The sequence below is a fragment of the Hyaena hyaena genome, unplaced genomic scaffold, assembly GCF_003009895.1.
Source record: "Hyaena hyaena isolate Hyena2069 unplaced genomic scaffold, ASM300989v1 scaffold_207, whole genome shotgun sequence".
Taxonomy (NCBI): domain Eukaryota; kingdom Metazoa; phylum Chordata; class Mammalia; order Carnivora; family Hyaenidae; genus Hyaena; species Hyaena hyaena.
The window spans coordinates 1,083,703-1,111,586 of record NW_024080836.1 but is presented as its reverse complement, the minus strand read 5'-3'; the positions used below and the strand labels follow the sequence as shown (position 1 = coordinate 1,111,586).

Below are 27,884 nucleotides of genomic sequence, written 5' to 3'. Positions count from 1 at the left end.
GTCTCACCCTTGAATAATACCTACCCAGACTGGCCCTATCTGGCTCTCACACCCCTTTTGCTTAGCCCTCTGTGCACCAGCAACACTGACTTTCTTTTCTTGTAGCTCCATTATTCACAAGCCTTCCCAACTGTAGGGGATTTGCCTTTGCTCTTCCCCAGACCTGGAATTCTTTTCCCCCTTGAGCTTTCCTCATCACTCAGGTCTGTTTAAATGTTACCTTCTCAGAAAGACTCCTAGAAGTCTTGTCTAAAGCAGCAAACCCATTGTTATTACATCACCCTGTCTTAATTCTTTCCAAAGCACTCGTCACTGTTATTTTTCTTTCTTTCTTTTCTTTCTTTCTTTCTTTCTTTCTTTTCTTTCTTTCTTTCTTTCTCTTTCTTTCTTTCTCTCTCTCTCTCTCTCTCTCTCTCTCTCTCTCTCTTTCTTTCTTTCTCTGGCTACCCTCACAAAACTCTGCTCCCACCCCACCCCTCCCCCACTCCCCGGAATCTACATTCTGGGGAGAGGTATCTTGCCAGTCTTTCCACTGAAGGATGTCTCCTAGGTTCCCACACTCAGGCCCTGGTGCCACTGTCTGGTCAGCACTGCAGGGTCCCTGCAAACTCCTCCGGAAATAAGGCCCTTCAGCTCCTGCAGCCAAGACCACATGGACTAGGATTCCCCCACCAGCCACTGTTCTGTCTTCAATCTAGAAGGAAAGAAGAGCAATCTGGAAGGTGACAGAGCTCCACCGGTATAGATGCAACACTGAAAGGAGAGTTGGGATGTTCAAGAAGGAGACACGGGTAGGCCCCTGACTGTGGCAAGGTTCTCTAGGCTGCATGTAGGCCTATCGAGAACGATGTTTGCTTCATGCCCTTCTATATTTTAAAAGGTAAAAATTTAATGTAATTATTATTTTGTCTGTAGTTTAGATAAATAATTGCAGCATCACAACCACTATCTTACAATTCAAGCTAAGTACTGCTTTTGCTAACCACCAAACAATCTAACAAGATAGAGCTAACTGTCTGGGCTGATTCCCAGCTTAGCCATTAACTGGCTGTGTGATCTAGGATAAGTTACTTATTCTTACTCTATCTTGGGTCGTCATCTGTAAAATGGGATAATAACTACTCAGGGATTTACTATAAAAATTTAATGTGCTACTATAAAGAAAGTTCTCAGCACAGTGTCTGCAGCATAGAAATGACTAATTCTATTAAGCATTTTAATGCCCCAAAAGAGAACACAAGCAAGCCTTTACAAAAATTTTGACAGTGCAATTAGTAATATGCAATCTCTTTAGAAAAAAAAAAATAAAGTATGGGGCGCCTGGGTGGCTCAGGTGGTTAAGGATTCGACTTTGGCACAGGTTATGATCTCACAGTTTGTGGGTTTAAGCCCTGCATCAGGCTCTGTGCTGACAGCTCAGAGCCTGGAGCCTGCTTCAGATTCTGTGTCTCCCTCTCTCTCTGCCTGTCCCCTGCTCATGCTCTGTCTCTGTCTCTCTCTCAAAAATAAACATTTAAAAAATTTTTTGAAGTAGATCAGTTTAAAACATTTAAATCTATAATTTATTAGTCAATTTATACTTAAAAGATACAAACACAAATGCAGACACACACACTTTCTTTTAAAGGCCTCTGGGTGAACCATGTGTAAAAGTTTTGAGATGTTTCATGACAACTCTTTCTAGATCAACTTTTTTGGTGTGGCTTACTCTTGGAAAATAATAATTAAACATTAATTTTAAAGCTAAATAATATTTTCCTTGGTTCCTGAGATATTGGGTTGTACGCTCTACAAAGACACAGGTATCATGATCACCACAAAGTACAGACAGGAGCTGCGGCACTACAGCCACTCTACTTCTGTGTATTTTCAGCTTTGTGCCTTATTTAGAAACCAAATGATGTTTGCCCTGGGTGGCACTGCCAGTGTCTCTGCAGGGCCAAGTGGAAATCCAGAAGGCAGAGTAAGCAACAGTGGAGATGCTCTGTTTTCATGAAGACATGCTGTCGCCTTGTGAGGTCTCTGGGCAAGAAGTAAATATAATTCTCAGTCAATAATTTGCTCATCCACTTAGTCAAACTCCAGAACAGACACCCTTTAAGAATACCTTGTCTGTGATGTGCATATTTCCCCCTGGGCGTTTCCTTCCTTTTGGGAGAATTTTAAATACACACATGCCCCTCCAGGATTTTACCAGCAGTGAGCAATCTGTTTCTCTCCGCAATATTCTGAATTTCATAATGTTGCATTTTAATTGTGAAAGTAATTTTCACTCCTTTAAAATCAAAGGCACAAAAATAAGATTCAGGACCTTATATGTAGATCATACTGAATACCATATAGAGAAAGCAGACATTTATCTTCTCTGCATTGATTTCTTAGACCTTTTGTTTTTGAAATCTAAAAGGCTATTATTTTTAGATGCCCCATATCCGTAAGACAAAAAGCACAATAATAAACTACGTCTCCCCCAAAAAAGTACATGAATACTAATGGATAAGGCTGGAACAGTTTTGTAAAAGGTCAATAAAAAGCAAACTGCTACTAACAAATTGTAGAAGTACTGAGCTAACATTTTAATTTTTAGATAAATGAATCCTTTGGCATCATCATGGCCCCACACAGCAACTAAAGTTCAGCACTCACTCACTGCAGAGCAGGCTCTTTGCAAAGTGCCTCTCAGGCACTCTTTCATTCTATCTCAAAACACCCCAAACAGGCACTCTGCTCAGTTGTAAGATACTTAGGGATAAGAACTATTTAGAGAGTCAACGAGGCATTTAGGAGGCAACATTTGAATCCAGAACCTATACCCTTGTCCACTAAACTTAACATCAAATTTAAATCCAAATTTGCTCCAAATTAAATTTTGCACCCTGATTTTATTTTAGAGGACTGGTCTGTGAAATGACTTATCTATAAGCCTTCTGTATTCAAAACATTTTTTAATAAGAGCATGAGGGAACCACATGCACGGAGAAAAATCAATAAAACTGACTTATTTTCAACAGATATCAAGAGCATAACAAGGTATTCAAACATCACTGCTGCTTTTTAGAAAATAAAAATAAAAATGATTTCCTGAACAATTGATAACATTATCAATGTATATATATATATATTTTTAAACTGAACAAAGTTATGCATTATTTTCTTAATGGTATTTTTTTCTTTAATCTCAGGAAAGCCTATCCAGTAGAAAAAAAGAATTTTTATTCTTATAATTTAGGATATTTTACATTTAAACAACACTTCTAATTCCCTTGTTACTTTGCATTGCCTTTTGTTTTATAATTTTAGACTTCCAGATTACAAAAGTATGAATAACTTTAATGGCTAGAATGATTGTAGCATTTAATTCTCAGTATTACTGTGGCTATGCTTAAAATGTTAACAATAGTTCAATAGATAGTCCAGCTTTTCAACCCTTTATTTTTTTTAATGTTTATTTCTGAGAGAGAGAGAGAGAGAGAGAGAGAGAGAGAGAGAGAGAGAGAGAGAGAGAGAGGCAGATGCAACGCAGGGAAGGGCAGAGAGAAGACAGAATCTGAAGGTAGCTCCAGGCTCTGGGCGGTCAGCGCAGAGCACAACGTAGGGCTCAAGCCCACATACTGAGAGATCATGACCTGAGCCGAAGTCAAACACTTACCGACTGAGCCACCTGGGGGCCCCCGTTTTTTTCCTCTGTTATACAAAGGGAAGAGTAAGCCTTCAGGATATGATTATGATGATTATGTATTTTGGGACTTCCACAGCAATAATCCAACAGTAAATGACAAAATTCCACGGGTCTTTCAGGAAGGCAAGACACGTGGCTCTCGGGTTGTGGGCCGTGGCCCGACAAAAGCCATCCACTCCATCAGCAACGTCAGGAACATGTGTTCTGGCTGGACTGGTCAGATCCAGACACTAAAATCTCCTCTTCCATCTCAGACATTCCAAACACACCCAAGATTTAGATCAGACATTTTAATGCAAGAGATAAGAATGAAGTTAAAACCACCAAACACCAACACCAATCATGGGAGTGGATGTTGTCACAGGCTCTCCATGGGTGCTGCCCCAGGCCTTGAGGAAGAGGTGGGGAGCAACAAGGTCAGCTAGACCAGAGAAGCAGCCAGGCCATGCGGGCCACCAAAGCCTTCTCAGGCTTCCGCTCTCTCCTCCGCTCCTCGTGATTTCTCTCATTTCACGGCACTTACCTAACTACATTCATATTAATTTTTTATGGATGAAAATGCTAAGTTTTTACATTTATGCCTGCTGTTTATTCTCAAATAAGATCACTGAAGAAGGGAGTGCTATCACCATAGGCACAGCATGTGGAAGCTCACTTTCTATGCATATCATCCTAGACTGTCTTATGGATCTATTTTTGTGTCTGTATTTTGAATCTCTAATTATGTAAGTTCCTTTCATTAAAGAATAATTCACAGGTATTTCTTCAGTCCCCCAAGTTCCTCACACAACTGCTAAAGCATGTATAAATTCTCAATCCATATATTTTGCACAGCTCCTGTGAAATCCTTAGGAGTATAGGCATATCTGTTGTCCAAAACACTGGCGCTCTCTCTCAAAAAAAAAAAAAGGCCAGTTCTAATATTAATTCCTCCGAGAAGAGCCCCCTGCTCTCTGTCTTCCTCCCACTGAACATTCTAGTCCTCTGTCCTGTGTCACTAAGCACTTAGAGGACACTCACAGGTACTCTGGGTGCAAAAGCTCTATATGATGGTTATTATGTGTCATCTATTTCCCATCCTACATTATGGATTTATTTTAGGCAAAATTTTTGTCATTTTCATTTTTTATTCCATTGGTACTAGAAGAGTCAATAAGTAATTTTTAAAATGACAAAAATAAAGACTAAGTGGGTATCTAAGGAAAAGTACTCAGATATTCATGAGAATACTTTCTAGAGAACCCCATGATGAATTGAACTAGTCAAAGATTTAAAGAGTTGGGGTTTTGTTTTGTTTTGTTTTTTAAGGCAAAGCTTTTCCATTAACCAGGGACAAAGACACAAGTTCCAGCAGGGGTTAATACTAGAAGTTACACCAGTTAAACCAAACATTTTTCATGTGAGCTAGGAGCTCCAAAAGTGAGAGACAATGTAACTGCTGGCAGTTGCTATGGTAGCAAAAATAAACCTTGTACAGATATTCCAGTCATCCCTTAACTATGCTTTCTACTTGCTGGATGTTTTCAATGGTGTTTGAGCCCAAGAAAGGAAAAAAAAAAAAAAAAAAATGCTAAGGCTTATGCTCCAGGAAGAAAATAGGAAGCTGATACCAGAGTTACAGCTGTGGTCTTCTCTGATTAATAAACAGCTAGAGGAAATCCCCAACCCCTCCCCTGGGCAGGGGGCGAATTTTTTTCACCAGAAAGATATAAAACAGGCAGCTGAAGATACAGACTGAAGTAAAGCAGTAACATTAAGAAAATAAATCTAGGGGGAACTGGGTGGTTCAGTCGGTTAAGCGTCCAACTTCGGCTCAGGTCATGATCTCATAGTTTGTGAGTTCAAGCCCTGCATCAGGCTCTGTGCTGACAGCTCAGAGCCTGGAGCCTGCTTCGCATTCTGTGTCTCCCTCTCTCTCTGCCCCTCCCCTGCTCGCACTTGGTCTCTCTGTCTCTTTCTCTCAAAAAATAAACATTAAAAATTTTTTTTAATAGAAAAATAATTCTTGTTAACAAAGCTGACCTTGCTGCATGAGGAAACGAATCAGGAATATCTCAACACACAGGTTAAAACTCCATGAACCTGGAAGGCTCCTTCTACATTGCGAGTCCCTTTAGATTGCCCTTTTCAACAAGGTATTTTACACACAGGACGGGAATAGACCCATGCTACTTAGTACAGGAAATGAACTGAAATACGCAGTCCTGCAATAAATATACAAAATAACATATGTACAAAGCATCTCAGTAGTCATGTCAAATACAACAGAGGATATATATCTGGGGAGAAGTATGAAGAAAGCATCCTGGAGGAGGTGAGGGTTGACATGGCCTTTAGATGGACTGGGAGAGACATTTCTGGAAAACACAAGCACGGACAGGCATAAATAGGGCTTGGAGAATAGCGACTAGCTCAGTTTATGAGTAGTCTAGCAAGAGTGGCTCAAATAGACACTGATAACACTAACAAACAGCAACAAAGTCTCAAATCACATCACAATGAGACTGAATGAAGTCCATTTCTTTTTCTTTTTAAATGTTTACTTATTTTCAGGGTGAGAAGAGAGGCAGAGGGAGGGAGAGAGAGAATCCCAAGCAGGCTCAATGCTGTCAGCATAGAGCTCGATGCAGGGCTCAATCCCATAAACCATGAGATCATGACCTGAGTTAAAATCAAGAGTTGGACACTTAATTGACTGAGACACCCAGGTGTCTCTGAATGAAGTCTATTTCTTGACTCCATACCTCTCAGCCTCAGATCCATAATAACTGCCACCAAGTAGCTTAAGTTTCACTTTTCCAGGTTCTTTCTCACCAACCCCAACCTATTTAAATAGGAATTCTGAAACTGCTGATTCCCAAGAAGATGATAAATATTGCCTTTACCTCAATTATGCCATCTCCATCATGAATGCTATTTTCCTTCTGCCTTAGCAGATCAGAGAAAGGGAGTCTGCATCTTTCTGAATCTCTTCTGCACCTTGCACAGGAATGTGTTACCGTAGTTCATTAACAACACTTCTCTTCCTCCCAGGGCCTGGCCATCTGGATATACTGCCACTTTATCCATACTAATCACTTAGGTTGCCTTCTACAAACATTGAGGAACTTGACATCTGGCTCACACTAAGCTTACCCTTCCTTCTGCTGTCACTACTCTATAAATTTCAGTGTCCATATTGATTGTCCATTCAACACCCTACCTAGTTCAGACTTCTTCATACCTGTACTCCACCACCACAGAATCTTGTAATTACCTGAAATTTTGCCACATCAGCTATATCCAACTTTAATCCCTATCCTCTGATTATAACTTCTTACACCTTTTTGAATCTGTAGCCATCCTCCACACCCCATGAACCTGACCCCTCAAATAAATACCCCAGCATTTCCTTGTCATCCACCAAATACTACTTGGCAAATACCTGAGTCACACTTTCCATTCCAATTTTGATTATTTTGTATTCTTTATCCTCCAGCTTATTTGGCTCATAAATTACCAAATTGGAATTACTAAAATAATAATACCTTCCCTACTCTCATAGGAGTCATCTGAAGAAAGTAAACCCACTGATTTCAGACTGTCATCTCTTATGATTTAGTTTTCTAAATTTCTGTAACCAAACCAGAAAGAAACTATTAAAATTTGAAAACATTTCTTTATATATCAGCCACCATAACAAATGCTTATTAGTTACTTCCCCCCAGCCATTTCATACTTCATGTACAATTTAACAGTCCTGGTGACTAGTCGGGATGGATTCCCATTAGCTAGCCACATAAGCGGGCTCTAATTGGCCTAAAACAAGTAGCACAATCCTACAACCATACTACTGAGATTGATAATAACTCAAGACCAAATCAATCAGGTTGGCATTACTCTAGCCACAGGCACAGCTATGGAGACTGACTTATAGTTGGCCCAACCTGCAGTCCAGGAGTTTTTATGACACTCAAGGTAAGAGACTGCCCTAAGAAAGACATGTGACATTTGGAACTGCTTCAGTCATTGTTCTATGATGTAGCAGAAGGCCTTAGTTGAAACCCAACTTTTCTCTTGTTCGTCCTCTTTCACCATCCCCTCCTTCTTGCATCTCCTCATTTTAATCTAGAAAACAGTGATAATAATAGCTTCCATGGAAATTATGAAAATTACATGAGATACATGCAAACACTCTTCCACTGGGTTATCTGTCCCACTTTCTCCCTCCAGTAGCACCCATCAAGTGGAGAACTGAAATAGGAGATACTACAATTTATTTAGGCCAATTCAGTTCTATGGTTGGTGGCATGTTGAGCAAAAGTCTGTCTAGGGAAAACAGAAACCTTGAAATTGAGCCAGCCACTGAAGAAAGTTAAATGACTGACCCTGGAGTTTAGACAGAATAGAGAAATAAATGCATGGGAAGCCAGATAAATAGAAAAATAAAGGATGTTAAAGAAATGTAAAGAGCAGAATAGGTTTAACAGGAAAGGAAGGAGTTTAAGAATTTGTAGAGTGAGTTTCTGAATTTATTATATCAGAGGTATGCTAATTCCAGTTACTAATAAGAGCGATGGCTTGCAGGAGTACAGTAGAGGTTTTAAAAACCAAACCAAACCAAACCAAAGAAACCCTTTAGGGTGCCTGGGTGGCTCAGTTGGTTGAGTGTCTGACTTCTGCTCAGTTCATGATCTTGGGGCTTTTGAGTTTGAGCCCAGCATCAGGCTCACTGCTGTCAACCCAGAGCCCACTTTGGATCCTCTGTCTCCCTCTCTTTCTGCCCCTCCCCTGCTCACATGTGTGCACATGCACTCTCTCTCTGGCAAAAATAAATAAAAAATAATAAAATAAAAATATAATTTAAGAAAATATTAACAGGGAAGCTGGGTGGCTCAGTCAGTTAAGCCTCTGACTCTTGATTTCAGCTCAGGTCATGATCTCCCAGTTTGTGAGTTCATGCCTGCCACCAGGCTCCATGCTGATAGTGTGGGGCCTACTTAGACTTCTCTGTCTCTCTCTCTCTCTGTCCTTTCCCTGCTCATGTGCATGCTCTCTCTCTCTCCAAATAAACTTACCAAAAAAAAATACATTAAAATAGGTACTGGATGAGTCAAATAACCCATCTTAATAGACATCATGATGACAGGTTAGAAGGGACTGAGAAAAACTGTAGGAGATGGGCAGCTATGAATGTGGTCGAAAGTGGCCAGATGGTATCAAACTCCAAGGAAGTGAGAATTCTTGATTATTTATATCCTCTCTTCCAAGAGTATACAATAATATGAAGCAAAAAAGAATCATAAGGAAAACCAATATTAATATTACCTCTGTGCCTGGGAGAATAAATATCTTCCAAAGGAAATGCAATATTTTTGAAGAATAAAGTAATGTGAAGAAGCAGAAGGTGTGTAAAGTTGAAGCTGTGTTTGTCACAGAGTACAAGTTCAGAAGATATAGCTGAATATGGAGCTAACCCATTAATTCTGAAAACTCTATTTTTAGACTTGTATTATTACTTTCAAATTTCAGAACAGGTGAAAATATAAGACTAATTTAATTACTACTTAAATATCTACCTGAAAACCTATAATCAGCAAACCTATTTCTCACATCAGAATCTAGATTGTAATTGCAGATATTCTCTGCAATTACCCCTTTTACAGGACGTTTTAAAAAATAAGTAATTATTGAGTACAAGTGGATAATTCTCTGCTAAGATTATTACTTACTTTCCTGCTCTCAGGTTGATGGATGTTTTACACATACTGGACTGATTACGTAACTGTGAACACTTCCAAAACAGCCAGCTGGGTTGGGTTTTTTTTTGGGGTATTTTTTTTGGTGTTTTTTTTTTTTTTAAGCTTACCAGTTTTTTTCCCCCCTGCTTATACTCAAATGCTCTCAGGGGAAACAGATGAAGAAGATAAAAATATAAATATCACAAAAAATATTAAATACAAATACTCTTTGTAACTAAATGTAAACAAGATGAATCCATCTTCAATTTTTTCCCTTAACCTCTAAAAATTCTATCTTATATTTGCTCACTAAATATGAAAACTTTTAGGAAGATGGAGACATGATACAAGGAACTCCGGGGGGAATAAAGCATAACTTATATAATATAACATCCATCAGTGAGGGGAAAGTGCTTTGGAAAACTCTCCAATTCTCTCTAAAAACCAGTTAGCTTTTGACAGTTTTAAGCATCTGACCTAAAAACAGTAACAAAAGACAGAACACCAGCCTAGAAATTACTCCTTTTCTACACTCTGCACAACTTGAACTATTGCCTTCTCATGTATTCTCCACAGGATAACTCCCCTCAGAAATCCCCAAGAAAATCAGTATCAAAATTACTTCCCACTCAGAAAAAAATGTATATGTATGTTTATTTTATACACAGACATTTGATTCTCTGCAGCTTATCTCTGAAAAAGTCCTCTGGAAAATATTCCTCCAGAAATAGAATAGATTTAGAATACTCTCCCAGAGTTAAATCTCCTATTTTTTTCTGATATTTGGGGATTAAGAACTAGAGGTTAGCTCTAGCATTCCCTGTTGCACTTACTTTAACATCTAACTTCTCAAAATAAAAGTATTGCTGCACCTATAATCAAATATTTATTTTAAATATTTATATATTTTATTTATTCACTGAGAAAGTGAATAAACTCTTGTCATGGAAAAGACAGGAAAGAAAGAAAAAAATTTTCTTTCATGGAGAAAATTTCTTGTTACCTATATATCTACCCACTTGAAAATCAGGAAGGAAGGGTTAAAAATTCTTCCATAGTACATATGACCAGAAAGGCAGAAAGTGATAATTATTTTTAGATGTTAAAAATATAACAGCTTTATTGAGATGTATTTCACATACCATAAAATTTACCCATTTAGAATATAAAGTTCAATGGGTTTGGTATATTAACAAAATTGTGCAGCTATCCTATCAACATAATCAATTTTAGAACATTTCTATTACCTCAAAAAGAAGCAAAGGTGATATTTTAATGAGGGCTGGGGGTTAGGAAAGTCATGAAATGTGGCCATGGAAAGCAAAACAAGGTCTCATCCATCACTAAGATCAATGTCAAGGAGCTTACTGCCTAGGTTTTCTTTTAGGAGTTTTATGGTTTCAGGTCTTTCAAGTCTTTAATCCATTTCAAGTTACTTTTTGCATATTGTGTAAAATAGTGGTCCAGTTTAATTTTTTTCATGTAGCTGCTCAGTTTTCCCAACACCATTTACAGAAGAGGTGGTCTCTTCCCTGTTATACACTCTTGCCTTTGAAATAGATTAATAATATGTGTGTGTTTATTTCTGGGTGCTCTATTGTGTTCCATGGATCTATAGGTTTTTCTGCCAAGACCATACTGTTTTAATTACAATATCTTTGTAGAAAGGTTTAAAATCAGGGAACATGGTAAATTCAGCTTTGTTTCTCTTTCTCAAGATTGCTTTGGCTATTCAAGGCATTGTGTGGTTCTATCCAAATCATAGGATTATTTGTTCTAGTTCTGTGAAAAATGCAGTTGGTACACTGATAGGTTTTGCATTGAATCTGTAGATTGTTTTGGATGGTATGGGCATTTTAACAAAATAAATTCTTCTAATCCATGAGCACAATATATCTTTCCATCTATTTGTCTCTTCAATTTCTTTCACTGAAGTCTTATAGTTTTCAGAGTACAAGTATTTCACCTCCTTGGTTAAATTTATTCCTAGGTACTTTATTTTTTAAATGCAATTGTAAATGGAATAGTTTTCTTAATTTTTCTTTTAGCTAGTTTATATTAGTGTGTAGAAACTTAACAGATTTCTGTATGTTAATTTTGTATCCTACAACCTACTGAGTTAATAAAGTCTACCCATTTTTGGTGGAGTCTTTAAGGTTTTCAGTACATCATATCATCTGCAAATAGTGACAATTTTACTTCTTCCTTTCTAATCCAGATGACTTTTACTTCTCTTGCCTAATTGCTTGGCTAAAACTTCTGAAACTATGTTGAATAAAAGTGAGAGTGGGCATCCTTGTCTTGCTCCTAATCTTAGAGAAAAAGCTTTCAGTTTTTCAACATTGAGTATATTAGGTGTAGGTTTGACAATATATGACTTTTATTACACTGAGATACATTCCCTTTATAAATACATTGAGAGTTTGTCATAAATGTGAGTTGAATTCTGTCAAATGTTTTTTCTGCATCTCTTGAGATGATCAGTGTGGTCTGTTGTGTTGATTTATTTGCAGATGCTGTACTATCCTTGCTTCCTAGGATTAAATCCCATGTGGTCATGGTGTATGGTCTTTTTAATGTATTGTTGAATTTGGTTTGCTAATATCTTGTTGAGGATTTTTGTTCATCAGGGATATTAGTCTAATTTTCTTTTATTGTGTCTCTGTCTGGTTTTGGTATCAGGGTAAAGCTGGCCTCCTAAGAAAATTCTAAACTAGTTTGAGAAAGATTGGAATTAAATCTTTCAATATTTGATATCTGAAGTCGTCTGGTCCTAGACTTTTGCTTGCTCAAAGTTTTTTTGATTCATTTAATCTCACTAGTAATCTTGGGTCTATTCAATTTTTTTTTTCCCCTTCATGATTTACTCACTCTTGGAAAACTGTGTGCTTCTAGAAATTAATCCGTTTCTTGTAGGTTGTCCAATTTGTTGGTGTATAACTGCTCACAGTATTCTCTTATCATCCTTTGTATTTCTGCGATACCAGTTGTAACTTCTCTTTCATTGCTGATTTTATTTGGGTCCTGCCTCCTTTCTCTTGATGAGCCTAGCTACAAGTTTATCAAATTACGTTTTCAAAGAAACAGCTCTCGTGACTACGAATCTCTTTCTTTCTCCCCCAACCCCCACTATTTCATTTATTTTAACTCTAATCTTTATTATTTCCTTTCTTCTACTACTTGTGGGCTTCATTTCTGGTTTTCTAGTTCCTTTAGGGGTAAAATTTGATAGTTCATTTGAGATTTTTCTTGATTCTTGAGGTAGGGCTGTATCACTATGAACTTCCCTTTGCTGAATACCATAAATTTTTGTAATTTTGTGTTTCCATTTTCATTTATTTCAGGGTATTTATTTCCCCTTTGATTTTTTTTCACTGGCTCATTGGTTGGATAGCAGCACCTTATTTAGGCTCCATATGTTTGTGTTTTCTTCCAGTTTTCTTTTTCTTGTAATTGATTTCTAGTTTCATACCATTATGGTTGGAAAGATGCTTGACAAAATTTTAATCTTCTTAAATTTATTGAGACTTCTTTTGTGGCCTAAAAGAATGTATATTTTGCTGTTTTTGGATACAACATTCTGTAGACGACCTATGAAGTCTATCTCGATTAATGCGTCATTTAAGGGCAATGTTTCTTTCTGATTTTCTGCCAGGATGATCTATCCATTGATGTAGGTGTGGTATTAGAGTCTCTTACTATTATTGTATTGCTGCTAATTTCTCCATGTATGTGAATATTTCATTATTTAGTTATTTCTATGTTGGGTGCATAAATGTTTACAAATGTTATATTCTCTTGTTGGGCTGATAGTATTATCATTATGTAATGTCCTTTGCTTTCTGTTAGTCTTTGTTCTAAAGTCTATTTTGTTTCATATTAGTCTTGCTACCCCAGCTTTTTTATCATTTCCATTTGCCTGAAATATCTTTTGCTGTCCCTTTGCTTTCAGTCTGTGTGTGACTTTAGATTTGAAGTGAGTCTGCTGGAGGAAGCATACACATGGATCTTGTTTTATTTTTTTAAATTCATTCACCCACCTTATGTTTTTGAGAATTTAGTTCAAAGTAATTAGTAGTTTGTACTTACTGACATTTTTAAACTGTTTTTCTAATTATTTTATGTTCCTTTTTTCATCTCTTCCTCTCTTTGTGGTTTTACAGCTTTCTTTAATGATATGCTAGATTTCTTAGTATTTTTTTTTTTGAGTATCTATTACAGATTTCTGGTTACTTTGAGATTCATATATAATAACCTACACAGAGACCAATTTAAGTTGATAGTTACTTAAGTTTGACTGCATTCTAAAAAGACATTTTTATTCTCCTTTGATGTTTTATGTTCTAGACATCATATTGTACATCTTGTGGTGTACAATCTTCCTGTTATAATTTTACTACTTTTGTCTTTTAACTTTTATACTCACTTTATAAGTGGTTGATCCACTACCTTTACTATATATTTGCTTTTGTCAATGAGATTTTTTCTTTCATACATTTTATTTCTAGCTATGGGCTCTTCTTTTCAGCATAAAGAAGTTCAAATAACAATTCTTATATGGCTGGTTAAGTGGTGATGAACTTTAGCTTTGCTTCTCTAAAAAACTTTTATCTTTCAATTCTGAATGATAACTTTGCTGGGTAGAGTATTCTTGGTTGGAAGTTTTGCCTTCGAATATACCTTGGCACTCCCTTCTAACATGTAATTTCTCCAAAAAAAAAAAAAAAAAAAAAAAAAACTTATAGTCTTATGGTGTTTCCCTTGCATATAACTAGTTGCTTTTCTCTTGTTGCATTTAAGGTTTTTGTTTTAACTTTTGCCATTTTAATTATAATGTGTCTTGGTGTGGAACTCTTCAAATTCATCTTCTTTGGAACTCTGTACCTTGTGGACCTGGATGTCTATTTCCTTCCCATGTTCAAGAAATTTTCTGGCCCTTTTTCTCTCTCTTCTTCTGGGATCTCTATAAATGCAAATGTTATGATGTTGGATATTCCACGGATCCCTTAAGCTACCCTCATTTTTTAAATTATGTTTTCTTTTTGCTGTTCTGTTTGGGTGATTTTCCCTATCCTGCCTTCCAAGTCACTTATATGTTCTTTGGTATCATCTGCTATTGATTCCCTCTAATATATTTTTCAGTTCAATTATTGTATTCTTAAGCTCTGTGCATTCTGTTTAGTACTTTTTTGTATTGTCTGTCTCTTTGCTGAAGTTCCTGGTGCATTCATCCATTCTTCTCCTGAGTTCAATGACCATCATTATGACCATTACTTTCAGGTAAACTCTTTATCAGGTAAACTGCTTATATCCATTTCATCATTTTTTTCCCTTTTCTAGAGTTCTACCTTGTACCTTCATTTGGAACATTTCCTTATTTTACTTGACTCTTTGTGTTTGTGTCTGTGTATTGTGAAACAGCCATCTCTACCTATCTTGAAAGAGTAGTGTTGCATAGGACATGAACCCTGTCATTTAACCTTACTCCAGTGCTTGGTTGTCTATTGAGCTGTCTCTCTTGATTTACATACTTGGGGTCCAGAAACACAATCCCTCTGGTGACCTGAGCATAGTGCTCAAGGGGCATCCCCTGTGTGGCCTGCACACACCTATTGCTTGGGTAGGGTTGCATGAGCGGCACAGAGGGTCAGGGCTGCCTGCCCACTGTCTGTCTGAGCTGTGCAGATAGCATGGGGGTGGGGAGTAGGGCTGCTCACCTACTACAACAAGCGGTGTTGCACAAGCAGTTCAGAGGGCCATGTCTGGCAGTGCACTCCAGTGGCCCAGGGGGCGGGGCTATTTACCCACTGCTAAGTGGTTAGAGTGATAGGACAAAAATGGCCCCAGCACTGGGGCCAGCAAGGTAGAGGAAGCCTGTAAAAATGGCATCTGTCAGCATTCAGTACCCAGAGAGTCCCCATAGGCTTCTGCTCCTCTTGCAGACACTAAATTTAGCAAGTGAATTTCCTTCACCTATGGTCTAGGCTGTTCCCAACTGCTGGTATTTGCAATAGATCTTGGGATGATTGGATCTGAAAGCTCTTAAGAGCAGAATCTTCATTACTTATAGCCCTGTTTCCTCTGAACATAATCCCCATTGGTTTTGAAAGCCAGACATTTCAGATTTTGTCTACGTGGTGAAGGACCCAAGGATTGAGGTACATGATGTGGGGTATAAATGCTTGGCTCCTTAGGATGAAGCTCCCTTTATATTTTGTGTGGTTGTGTCTTTCTGGAGTTTTTTGTGTTTGTTTTGTTTTGTTTTGTCTTGTTTTGTTTTGTTTTTGAGATACCTCTCTTGCCCCGACTGAAGGCTGCCACACCAAGAGTGGGGTTTTGGCAAAAGTGAGAGTCTGTCTCTCCTATCCATCTCAGTGTGGAAATTTTATCCTTTGTTGTGAAGGTGTTCTGCTAGTTCTCCGGTTCTTTTCAGAAGTAATTGTTCTATATGTATTTGTGTATCTGTTGTGTCCATGGAAGGAGAAGGCAGTCCTACACTACCATTTTGAATCGCCTCTCCAAATTGCCAACATTTTTATAAGCATAATTTTCTTTATTTTTTTGTTTAAAACAGCTAGTTTTCTATTCTGAAACTAAAAACTGATAATACACATTTATATTAAGATATCAAAAAGTTAAAGATAAGTGCTCATTTTATTTTTTAACCCAAATCCTCCTTTGATAAACACATAACAGATGCTACTTTAAGTAAGTAGAAACACTTCTGAGCCGATAGGCATTGGCTCCTGAAAGAATAGAGTTAGGGTCTTAGTTATCCCAGAATTGGAAATGGTCAGCTTTCCCCAATAGGATCATGATTATGAAACATATAACCCAAGTTCAAAACAAAAACTAAGGTGCAATTCAGATTCCATTACTCACTATGGGACCTGTAGCAAATTATTTAACCTCTGTAAGCCTCAATTTCAACTTTCAAATTGAGCACTACTGATCACTTAGCCTTTGTATTAAAATTGCATATGTAAAGTACCTAGAGAAATATTAGATGTCATGAGGTAAAAAAGTTCCCTTCAAGTCACGTTAAAATTTTTTTTGACTCAAAGAGACTTTTAGAAATACTTACATTTTTGAAATATCAACTTTTGGGGTGCCTGGGTGGCTCAGTCGGTTAAGCATCAGACTTTGGCTCAGGTCAAGATCTCACGGTCGTGGGTTTGAGCCCCGTGTTGGGCCCTCTGCTGACAGCTAGCTCAGAGCCTAGAGCCTGTTTCAGATTCTGTATCTCCCTCTCTCTCTGACCCTCCCCTGCTCACGCTGTCTCTCTCTCTCAGATATAAACATTTAAAAAATTTATGAAATATCAATTTTTTAACTAATGCTTTGTATACAGAGAAAATACATTTGTTTAAATGTTTGTTTATTCTTGGGGGGGGGAGAGGGAGAGAGGGAGAGGGGAGGAGGGAGAGGGGAAGGGTCAGAAGGAGAGGGAGAGAGAGAATCCCGCTGTCAACACAGAGACCCCATGAAGCCTGACTCCTAAATTCACAAACTGTGAGATCATGACCTGAGCTGAAGCCAAGAATCAGATGCTTAACTGACTGAGCCAACCAGGTGCCCCCCAAATCCCCGAGAGAACACTTTTGGTTATATATTCTTTCTCTGTGAAGATCTGGCTTCTCAAACACTCCTGCCCTAAATATCAACATTTAGAAAAACTAAGTGGCCTGTGCTGCTTTTCCCCCACAGGAATTCTCTTCTGAGGCCTACCATCTCCTGGAATCTCTCCTTGAGTGGACATTCCATTACAAGACACACCCTACACAGTTCCCACCCATAGACATTCTTACCACAAATTGCACTAAATTTCCAAACAGCAATCACTACTCAGCTTGAGAGAAAAAGGAATCACCAATTTCATCTTCTGGTTCTTAAAACCAAACAGCAGTCCTGAGATAATATGCCTTTAGAGCCCCCTCCTCCCCCCACTGAGGAGTAGAAACTCTTAAATTTAACTTTATGGGCCAAACCCACCCCATTGTACAATATGATTTAGATCTCTGAAATACTCAATCGTTTCCTTCTGAAGTGACTTCTACACCATGTAAATTGTAGAAATACATTGGACTTCTTTTCCAGATGAAATAAACTTCTGCTAGAAGATATTGGCTTATTAACCCCTTTAAAGAAAGGTTTTAGCCTTTTCCTTAAAAATAAAAAGAAGGGGACTTCATACTATCATAGATTTCCAGCACTACCCAAAATCAACATTTTACAAATATTATATACTTTAGTAAACAAAACTGAATTTCAAGTGTTTTTATATGTAACTTTGACATTTATTTTACTGGAAATTCTAGAGGAAAACAAATGAAAGACTACTATAATGTTTTGTCATAATTTTTCTATGTTCTTGCATAGATCTTTATGACTAAAATCACTGGCAACCTAGAAACATGTACTTTGAGAGACTTGTTTCTATAGCTTCCATGTTAAGTTCTATGTGAAATTCCTTTCCAATTTTAATGGGTCCACATACAGCAAAAAAAAATTTTAAAAAAGCAAAAAACAAAAATAAAAACATCTTGGTATGTTTTATAATAAGACAGACATTTGTATGAAGAACTATTCAACAATTTAAAACCAAACAGAAGTACCTATTTTATAGGAGGCTCAGATTTGTATTATTTTGTGTTATCCAGAATACTAATAAGACCATAAATATTTTCCTTTGTAAACAGTTATGAAGTATGAAAATCATTAGGGTCATTTATTACAGAGCACTTTTCAATTACAAAGATTTGTGTGTGTCTTAAAATTCATATTATAAAAAGTTTTGTGAGATAGCTAAAGTTTTTATATAAGTTATTTAAACACAATTAGGACCCTCCCCACCCTCCCAAATCATTTGTCTTTCTGTTTGCAAGCACTAAGTCCTACACACCTAAAGGGGGAAGAATGAATTTGAGGGAAACAACAGCAGAGTCCTCTGTGTTAAAGAACTGTCTGCCTTTTTAATGTGCTAATCTCTTTGAAAACTCCAAATCTCAAAACTAAAGGCATGGAAGCTGAACCAGAGACTTCTCATTTGTATCCTGGTGATAGTAGTTCCTATTCTCACAGCATTATTATAAGGGTTAAATTAGGCAGACCATAAATCACTCCATAGATACAAGATAAAAGAAAGCTGTACTTGCCTAAATACTATGTACAAAGGGTGAAAAAAAAAAATGCCTTTGAGTTTGGGAGGCATCTTACACCTGGGGGAAGTCCGGTAAGAACTTTCAGTAGTCTACAAATAAAAGTTCATTTCAGCTGTTTTGTGGGAGGCAATGGGGTGAGGCAGGTACAGAAGACAAAAATCAGGTGAGCGAAAATGAGACACACTGAAGAATTACAAAATGCCATATTTAGAATTCTGACATTTCAGTGACCCTTTACTAGGCACAGCAATGGCCCAGGAAATTTCATACCATTTGGGCAAATTCCATTGTTCAGTCAAGTGCTCGCTCCTGAATGACACAGTGGGAGCAGAAGAGAAGAGAAAGAACAGGGACTCAGTACATGTACGACACAGGTACGTGAACTCACCAGGAATCACAAGGAAATTTCATTCCCAAACACAAAGGCTGATGGTTAAATGTCAGAGACATCCCCTCTTCCCAACCTACCCCTTTCTCTGCCCTGGGTTGTTCTAGTGTTTTCTTATTAAGTCAACACCGCTTATATATAAGAGCAAAAGACATTGTTAAACTCACAAATCCTTTCCCCACCCAACAAGTACTAGTGTCTAAGACCTATTATTGTTAAGAAAAGCAAAGAATATGAATTTTAAAATCTTCTACATCAATGCCAACAGCAAGAGCCAACACAAACAAAAGTGAACTGTGAGAAATTCTTATCACAGTTACCAGTCTTCACTAAGCCCACTTCCTTCCAGGGCTCTTCTCATCCTCATCTCTAGGGAAAAGTTGCTTCGACATATCAAGTAATCAAATATGTTTATTTTGAAAGGGAAACTACCTTAGATGTTTCTTTTAAAGTTATTCCTTTATAACAACATTCTAAAAGGAGATTCCTTAAATTTTTAAAAGCAACACAGAATTTTGAAGCACTAGTAAGACTCAAAAGGATATAGAAACAGAAGAGGAATCTTATGCATTGGTGTGTGTGTGTGTATACAGACAGAGACAGGGAGAAAGAAGCAGAGAAATTGCACCAGGAAAATAATACCTTTTACATGTGATAAAGGTTTAGAAAACTAAATAAATTAAATGCCATTTAAATTTTTTTCATGATATTACTACTAATCATTTCCATTTATTCAGTATATTCTACTAAAATTGCCATTGTAATGATCTCCTAAACCTTTCTTGTTTCTGGAATAAACAGACTGGCCAATTGCCACACCCCAATTAAAATAACTCTCTCTGGGACTGTATGCAATGTCTTCATCACAGCCTCTTCCTTACAGTATTTAAATTGCCAGAGTAGGCCTTTTTAGAAATCATATAAAACATACATCTAGAATATCTAAGCAGCTTTTCTATTTTCTTGAGACCAAAAATCCCACATTAAAAAGTCTAAAATAAGACATGCTTAATCTTAGAGAAAGCTCTGAAAAGTATTGAAAGATTTTAAAATGTACATTTTCTTTAAAAATTATTTCAAAAAGTTTCATTCAAGAGACATTTTTAAAAGCTTTCAAAGGAAACATATAAGGTTTTTCTCAGGCTGAAAAGTTATGATTTTGAATATGTAGTAACACTAACCACAAGAACCAGAAGCGGGGCTGACCAGGAAGTAGCACTGACACTGTGGTCTGAAAAATACAGCACATGGATGATGGTCCCTGTGGATAACACAACATACCTCCTAATGTGACATGCTAGGAAATATAAGACCCCATCTACAGTATATTCTAGCCAAGCACCATTTAGCTTAAATCCATGTTACTTAGATCTAACTTTAAAAAAAAAAAAAAAAAAAAAGGAATTTAAGAACATGCTTACACCACCAAAGGAAGAGAAAAATCCAGAAAGTGAAATCTTTTATAGTCCAAATTGCCTGTTCTCTTCAAAAAGTCAGTGTCATTACTTGAAGTTTATAGGACATAATCAGAGGTCAACCAAGTCCCAGTTAGCTCCTAAACAGAACATAGTACCTGTAAATGTTTAGAGGCAATTGAGCCAACATGAGAATGGACTGAGCATTATGTAAGATTATTGACATGGGGAGGTGAAGAGCATTAAAGGGAAAAGGCAGTTGATGAGCCAGCATGACCAAAACAGCATTTCATTTGGGTAAAAACACATATATGTGGAATCACAGATCTTGAATTCTATACACTGAAATGTAAATAGAAATAACCTCTAGGCAAGAGAATGTTGCTTTATCTTACTTTTGCTTATTAAAATCTTCTAACTTTCTACAATATTTATAACAAAGCAATATTAAAATGAGATTATTTTTAATAAAAGTCTTAAAAACAGGCTGGGATCCTGTCCAGGCAACCAATCTCATAAAATTTTATGTGCATAATGATAGATGGAGTTGTTGGCCTCCCAGAAAGAAAGGAGTTAATAAAATTGTCTGAAGGAAAAAATTAATTGACATTCTTTCACATCTAGTATTGCCTGTAAAGGTTCTAAAAAGTCAATGCAATTCATGAGGCTAGAAGGAAAATGAAGCATTGCTTCTAGGAATCTTGATGTCATCAGTTGCAGGTAAAATGTCAATGTAACAGAAAGTCCTTTCCTGTGCAAGCATAACAAGCTAGGCAATGTGAGGTCCCTGCTGGCTGATGTCTGCCAAGCAAGGTAGGAGGGCACTGAAGAGGCACTGCAGAGGAGGGGCTCCCTAGAATTCCCTGCCTGGGCTGGGGTTTGGGAGTGAAGACTTCTGGTAGAGCCTTCCCCAGACATGGGCATAGAATACCATCCCTTTGTGATCCTGCAGCTTCTCCTCCTGGAAACAATTGTTCTAGGTTCCTCTTGTCATCAAAACCAGAGTCCCTAACACAGACCCAGTGCTGTGAATGCCTCCTGCCTGTGCAGGTCTTTGTACTGTGTTGGCAGGGTCCCTCTCAGCCTGCACACTGTCACTGGTGCCCTGGAAGGTCACATCCTTTCATCCTTCTACAATACCCCTCCCTAACCCTTCACCATCCTTACCGTTCCTATCCCCGCAATCTCATGCAATGGAAAATATTTCTGCCCTGGCCCCCACCAATGCTCAGACTCCCACCGCATGTCCATACCTGCTCCCCACCTGCCCTGCAAAGGGTAGCCTATTTGCTTAACGACTCCTGAGCAGCTCCAACCTGGCTACACTAGCAAGATTCTCTGCTTTTTTGGGGGCTGAACCAGATCTTCTCCTTTGTGAGTTTGTCCTTCCTTAGTTACTCTCCCTTAGCCCTAGGGTACTATATAGAGTTTCCTTACATATTATAATCTTTTATCATAGTAATTCTTTATTTTAAAATTTTCATATAACCTACCATGTGGCTTATTGGACCCATGCAGCTTAGATGTCAAATAATATGGTCAGTTCCCTCAGGCACATGCAGAGAAATTCAGAATATCACCAGTTGGTCTTTCACTTTCTCTTCTGCCACATCATCTCTTAACCATCTAGCAACATCACAGGCTCACCTTAAAGACTGAAATGTCCAAACAAATCCTCTGTAGGTCTCAAGTTATACTATCATGTGATACAAATGAGATGGGGCCTAAAACTTGCATTTATGAGAACATATGTGTTTATGTACTCAAAAGAGAAGTTAAAGGAAGATGAAAAGAAAAAAAAAAAAAAAAAAGAGCCAGCTAACCCACAGATGCAAGGCTACCATCCTGCCCAAACCTTACTCTAAATCCATTACTACTTTGTGACTCAGTCTTAAGGAATGCAAGCAAACCTGGGTACTCAGGCCAAAAACTAGGCAACCTTATTAAATAAGCTAATCATTTTCTTGCTATTCATCAAGGTTGAACATTAGCGTATGCTCTTTCAGAAAGCTCTCAGCTATTCAACTACTTACTCTTTTGCCCTAGAGAGGCCTGATTTCTTAACAAGTATACCACTATCTGGCAGGCATAGTTTTGGTCCCTTTACAACTGTTCCTGTTGAATTCATCAAACAATCTACAAATTAACTAGGTAAATCAACTAATTGTACCCAAGACAAGAAGCTCTGAGGCATTAAGCAATATATTCACCATCTTAATGACAGAGCTTAAATTCAAACCCAGATCATCCCAAAGTCTATGTTCTTTCATTTCATGATGACCACACACCCATTCTTCCCTTCCAACTCCTACCCTTCAACAAAATGAGACATCACTGAAATACTTTGTCAACCAGGCTTTTCAAGAACTTGATTATATTTTTTTGGACTATGGTACATTTTTGTTCCAAGAAAAGCAAGAGGAAATATGGGGCATTCTTAACCCACTTTTGAAAACGCAGGTGAGTACTTTCTTCCTCTAGCACAGAACTGACCTTTAGTCAGCTTCCTTTTTCCCCACGCAAGAACATGCCATAATAGATACAAACATTACTAAATATTTTTATTTCAGGCACAACCAGGTTGAAGTTATGTAATTCTACACCTAAATAATTATGCTGGGCTACAGAATTATTAAAATTTACATTGAAAGGATCAGTAATTCCTGAAGATGAGGTCAGAAATCCATGGTTATACTGGCTTGTGCTGGCACACCTGAAACAAATCTTAAGCATAAATGTGGGCAACAAATGTAAAAGAATATGTACTTTTCCTAATTTTAATACAAAAATTGTCAATGTTCTCACTGAAGAATTTCTGGCTAGATAAATCAGCATTTTTTATTTATTTTATTTTTATTTTTTTAATGTTTATTTATTTTTGAGTTTTCATGAAACTCAAAATGGGTCAAGATTCCTAGAACTATACATCCAGTAAAAGTCAATTTTACTTATGTCAAAAGTGTTTAATGGAGGGGCGCCTGGGTGGCTTAGTCGGTTAAGCGTCCGACTTTCGCTTAGGCCATGATCTCGCGGTTCGTGGGTTCGAGCCCCGCGTCGGGCTGTGTGCTGACTGCCAGCTCAGAGCCTGGAGCCTGTTTCAGTCTGTGACTCCCTCTCTCTCTGACCCTCCCCTGCTCACGCTGTCTCTCTCTCTCCTAGAAATAAATAAAACATTAAAAAAAAAAAAATTAAAAAAAAAAAGTGTTTAATGGAATGGCCTTTATTGACATCCAGACTGCCACATAATTTTCTTTTCTGTTCAATTTCCGTTTCCCTTTATTAATTATTATTATTATTTTTGATAGAGCGTGAGTGGAAGGACTGTAGCAAAAGAAGGAGACAATCTGAAGCAGCCTCCAGGCCCTGAGCTGTCAGCACAGCCCATTGTGGGGCTCAAACTCACAGACCACGAGATCATGGCCTGAGCTGAAGTTGAACGCTTAACCGACTGAGCCACCCAGGTGCCCCTTCCATTCTCCTTTAAAGTAAAAATATCTATAACAGAAGAAAGCAATTGCTTAAGTAAATAACATATTTACTTCAACTATCTATGAACATAGTGTACATTTCTAGCAGAACGATGGGCTCCAGAGGCCAAAGGAAGATAGGATAGCACAAATTCCTAAAACTCTGCTAGTCATTTGAATCTCCTATAGCTTGAGCATTCAAAAGGAAAAATAAACAATGTCTTTTCCCGATTCTTTGTAGTTACACTTGATGTAAATGTGAAAGTTCATTTTCCGCTTACAAGCTAAAAATAGCTAACTAAATCAAAATTTATACCCAGACATAAAATATTTAGTATCTTTTATGTTTGTTATTTATAGTCAACTCTCAATTACCTAGACAATAGATTCACATTCACAAATGAATGCCAGTCCCCCAAAAGAAAAGCATACTTGCAGGGAAATTACAGCTAATAAGCTGCAAAAATATGTATAAAAGATCTGTATTTTTGTAAACCTTGTAGCATTCAGCATAACTCCTGGCATACCAGAAGCATTCATCATCATTCCACATGGTATCATCTGATAGCATTAAACAGGAATATCCAACATAGGACCCACAGATCAAACAGTCACCTCTATATTGAAGGTTTAACAATTCATGCATGCAAACATGTGAGCACCAGCCAGGAATACATATGGGGGCAGGGAATGACCAAAATGTGGAAAAACAAAGTTCACTTGACCTAGTGCAGCAGGAAAAAGCAAGGGATGGGGGTTAGTAAAGTCAAAAGAAAGTGTGTGGCCAGCTTCCACTGCATCATTCATCAGGCCATGTTGACTTACTTTCCAAGTAAGGTCCACTGGATTATGTGATGGAGGAAGTCAGAGCATAATTATGTTCAGGGGCATAAGCTAAAGGAATTCTGAAAAAAAAAAAAAAATTAAAGTAGAATTCTGGGATAGTTTAATACTCAGAGGTTTTATTCTTTGAAATAGTATTTTGGTATATAACTATTTTTTTTTAATTCTATACAATGATCTGATAAACATCCAATTGTATTTACTACCAACAAGTTGGGAATAACATTTAAAAGTCAAACAAAAAAAAAAAAAAAAGGAGGAAGGAAGGAAAGGAAGGGAAGGAGAGAGAGGGAGATAAAAAGAGAAATGAATTACTAAGGGAAGACATGACTAGAAAGTATCCAAAAATCAAACACTAATGAGGTGACCAAATACTGATAAATGGTCCTTCTTTTTCTGAAGAACAGAAATCGCCACTTCATTAAAGTTTAAGATTACAGTACAGGGCTTTAATTCAGTTTAAATGACATAAATATTTCCTAAAACACAAGAAAAAAATTCCTACGATCTAAAAATCCACACAGTGATTTTATCATAGAATTTAAACCTGGTCATAGAAAAAGGACCAAAACTTTTGGAGGAAGTTAGAAATTAACTTTTATTTTTAACTATTTTACATTAAATTATTGCATGTTTCTCTGCCTTCCAATAAACGTATAATTTGTAACAATATGTGATGTTGCCCTTAAAAAGTGATCAACCAGAAAAGTTAAAATTTTTTCTAAAAAAAATTAGCATTGCTTAGAATCCTTCATCTGATATATTTTGAGGGGGGAAAAAAGCTGATCTTTTATCAATTAACATTGTACAGGGTCCTTTTCCCTTCTCATTTTTCTTCTAAATCAGGGTTTTAATCAATTTAATCATAAATATGCATTACACACAGGACACACACACATGGTAAGTCCTAGGGATACTTGCTAAAGTGTGTCACGATGGAGACAACCATACAGCAAGTCTACACCAAGCTGACTGGCAATGGGCTGCATAAGGGCACACCTCACTTGGGTGAGAGGTAGAAAAGATCTTTCAAGAGAAGTAATGGCCCAGCATACCTGAATGAGAAAGGTACAGCCTAGTGAAGGGGAAGACACAAGTCCTCTAGGCACTGGTAAGAGAAAGATCCTTTAGGGACAGGGACAGGAGGAGGTAAGCCTGGCAAGGAAGGCTGGACCCTTACCAGTGTGTCTTACAAAAACCAAAATTTGCCCTTAGCATTAAAACAAAGAGAGAGGAAGTGTTTAAAGCAAAAAAAATGACAGAGTTGCATTTTGGGCGCACTGCCTGGCTGATACGGAGAATGGATTGGAGGAAAGCTAGAGCAGAGGCAGGAAAATTAAGTGGACTAATCCAGACCAGCAATCTCCAAATTTATTTGCTCATACACGATCAGTGAAAGGGAAAAGCTGACCCAGGCTATACTTATTATCAGATCTCATTGTTTCTTATAATACATCTGACAAAAAGCTTATACTAAGACCATAATTGTCAACTTTGCTATTTCTTTGCAGTTCACTGTCCTTCCAGTTTTAATCATATTCAGTGTGTGAGTTCTTTGCAGACATGCATACCTTACCACCATGAAGATTAGTTTATAAATAATATATTGTGAACAAGACTTAGCAAGCACCTGCAAACTGCAATATACTAAAAGGTAATAACCACAGGATGCTAGCAAGGTGGTCCCAGCACAGCATCCTCAGTCTTCCTGTGTCAACACCACACACAGCCTTTCTGACTCACAACATGAGGGATGTCCTCAGTGCCCATCTGTATGTTAAATACTGAGAAAGCTTAACTTGTTTTTTATATTACATATTAATAGACGTTCTGGGGCGCTTGGGTGGCTTTCGGTTAAGCGTCCGACTTCCACTTAGGTCATGATCTCGCGGTTCGTGGATTCGAGCCCCGCGTCAGGCTCTGTGCTGACTGCCAGCTCAGAGCCTAGAGCCTGTTTCAGAGTCTGTATCTCCGTCTCTCTCTGACTCTCCCCTGCTCATGCTGTCTCTCTCCTAGAAATAAGCATTAAAAAAATTTGTTTTTAAAAAACAGACGTTCTAATGTTTTCTTTTTCACACTACTGAGTCATTTCATATCCCCCCGACCCACCCACTGATTTGGAAGCGTATGACGGCAGCCTAAAGTGGCTAAGGGGCAAAGATGCAAATTTTCCCATATTAACTTTTTTTAAGAGCAATTTTAGATTTGCAGAAAAAAGTGATCAGAAAGTACAGTTCTCATATACCCTGCACCCTTCCCCCCCCAGTTTCCTCCATTATTTACATCTTATATTAGTGTGTTACATTTGGTACAATTGATGAATATTGATATGTTATTATTAAAGCCTATAGTTTACATTAGGATTACTTGTGCTGTACATTTCTATGGGTTTTAAACAATGACATACGTCAATCATTAGTATATCATACACAATAGCTTCGTTGCCCTAAAAATCCCATACTCTACTTATTTGTTCTTCCTATATCCTGAACTTCTAGCAACTGATTTTTTTTTTTTTTTACTATTTCCATAGATTTATCTTTTCCAGAATAATAGTTGGAAAAGTAGATGCTGTAGTCTTTTCACTGTGGCTTATTTCACTTAGCAATATACATTTACGTTTCCTCAATATCTGTTCATGACTTGATCCAAACTCGTTTTTATCATTGAATAATAATTCATTGTGTTGGTATACCACAGTTTATCTGTTTACCTGTTGAGGGACAGCTTAGTTGCTTCCAAGTTATGGCAATCATGAATAAAGCTGACATAAATAATCATGTGTGGGTTGTAGCGTGGACATAAGGTTTCAGTTCATTTAGGTATATACCAAGCAATGTGATGGCTGGATTGTATGGTTAAAAGTATGGGTTTTTTTGTTTTGTTTTTTAATGAGAAGACATAAACAGATATTTCTCTAAAGAAGATACACAGATGGCTAATAGACACTTGAAAAGATGCTCAACATCACTAATCATCACAGAAACGCAAATCAAAACCACAATGAGAGATCATCTCACACCTGTCAAGTGGCTAAAGTCAAAAACACAAAACAATAAATGTTGGCAAGGATGTGAAGAAAAATAAACCCTCATGCACTGTTGGTGGGAATGCAAGCTAGTATAGCCACTGTGAAAAACAGTACAGAAGTACCTCAAAAAATTAAAAATAAGAATTTCCATATGATCCAGTAATTCTACTACTGGGTATA

General features: G+C 37.4%; 1 protein-coding gene across 7 annotated transcripts in view; it reads right to left on the bottom strand.

The window, feature by feature from the left end:
• COBLL1 (cordon-bleu WH2 repeat protein like 1) overlaps window positions 1–27,884 on the bottom strand; it is a 167,822-nt gene that overhangs the window by 101,306 nt on the left and 38,632 nt on the right. The window contains exon 1 of one of the 7 annotated variants that reach the window (XM_039241995.1): window positions 3,650–3,860. The exons of the other annotated variants lie outside the window; for them this stretch is intronic. The gene's annotated coding sequence lies outside the window, so the exon portion shown is untranslated. Of the gene's footprint in view, window positions 1–3,649; window positions 3,861–27,884 lie in introns of those variants that run through there. 7 annotated transcript variants of the gene reach the window in all.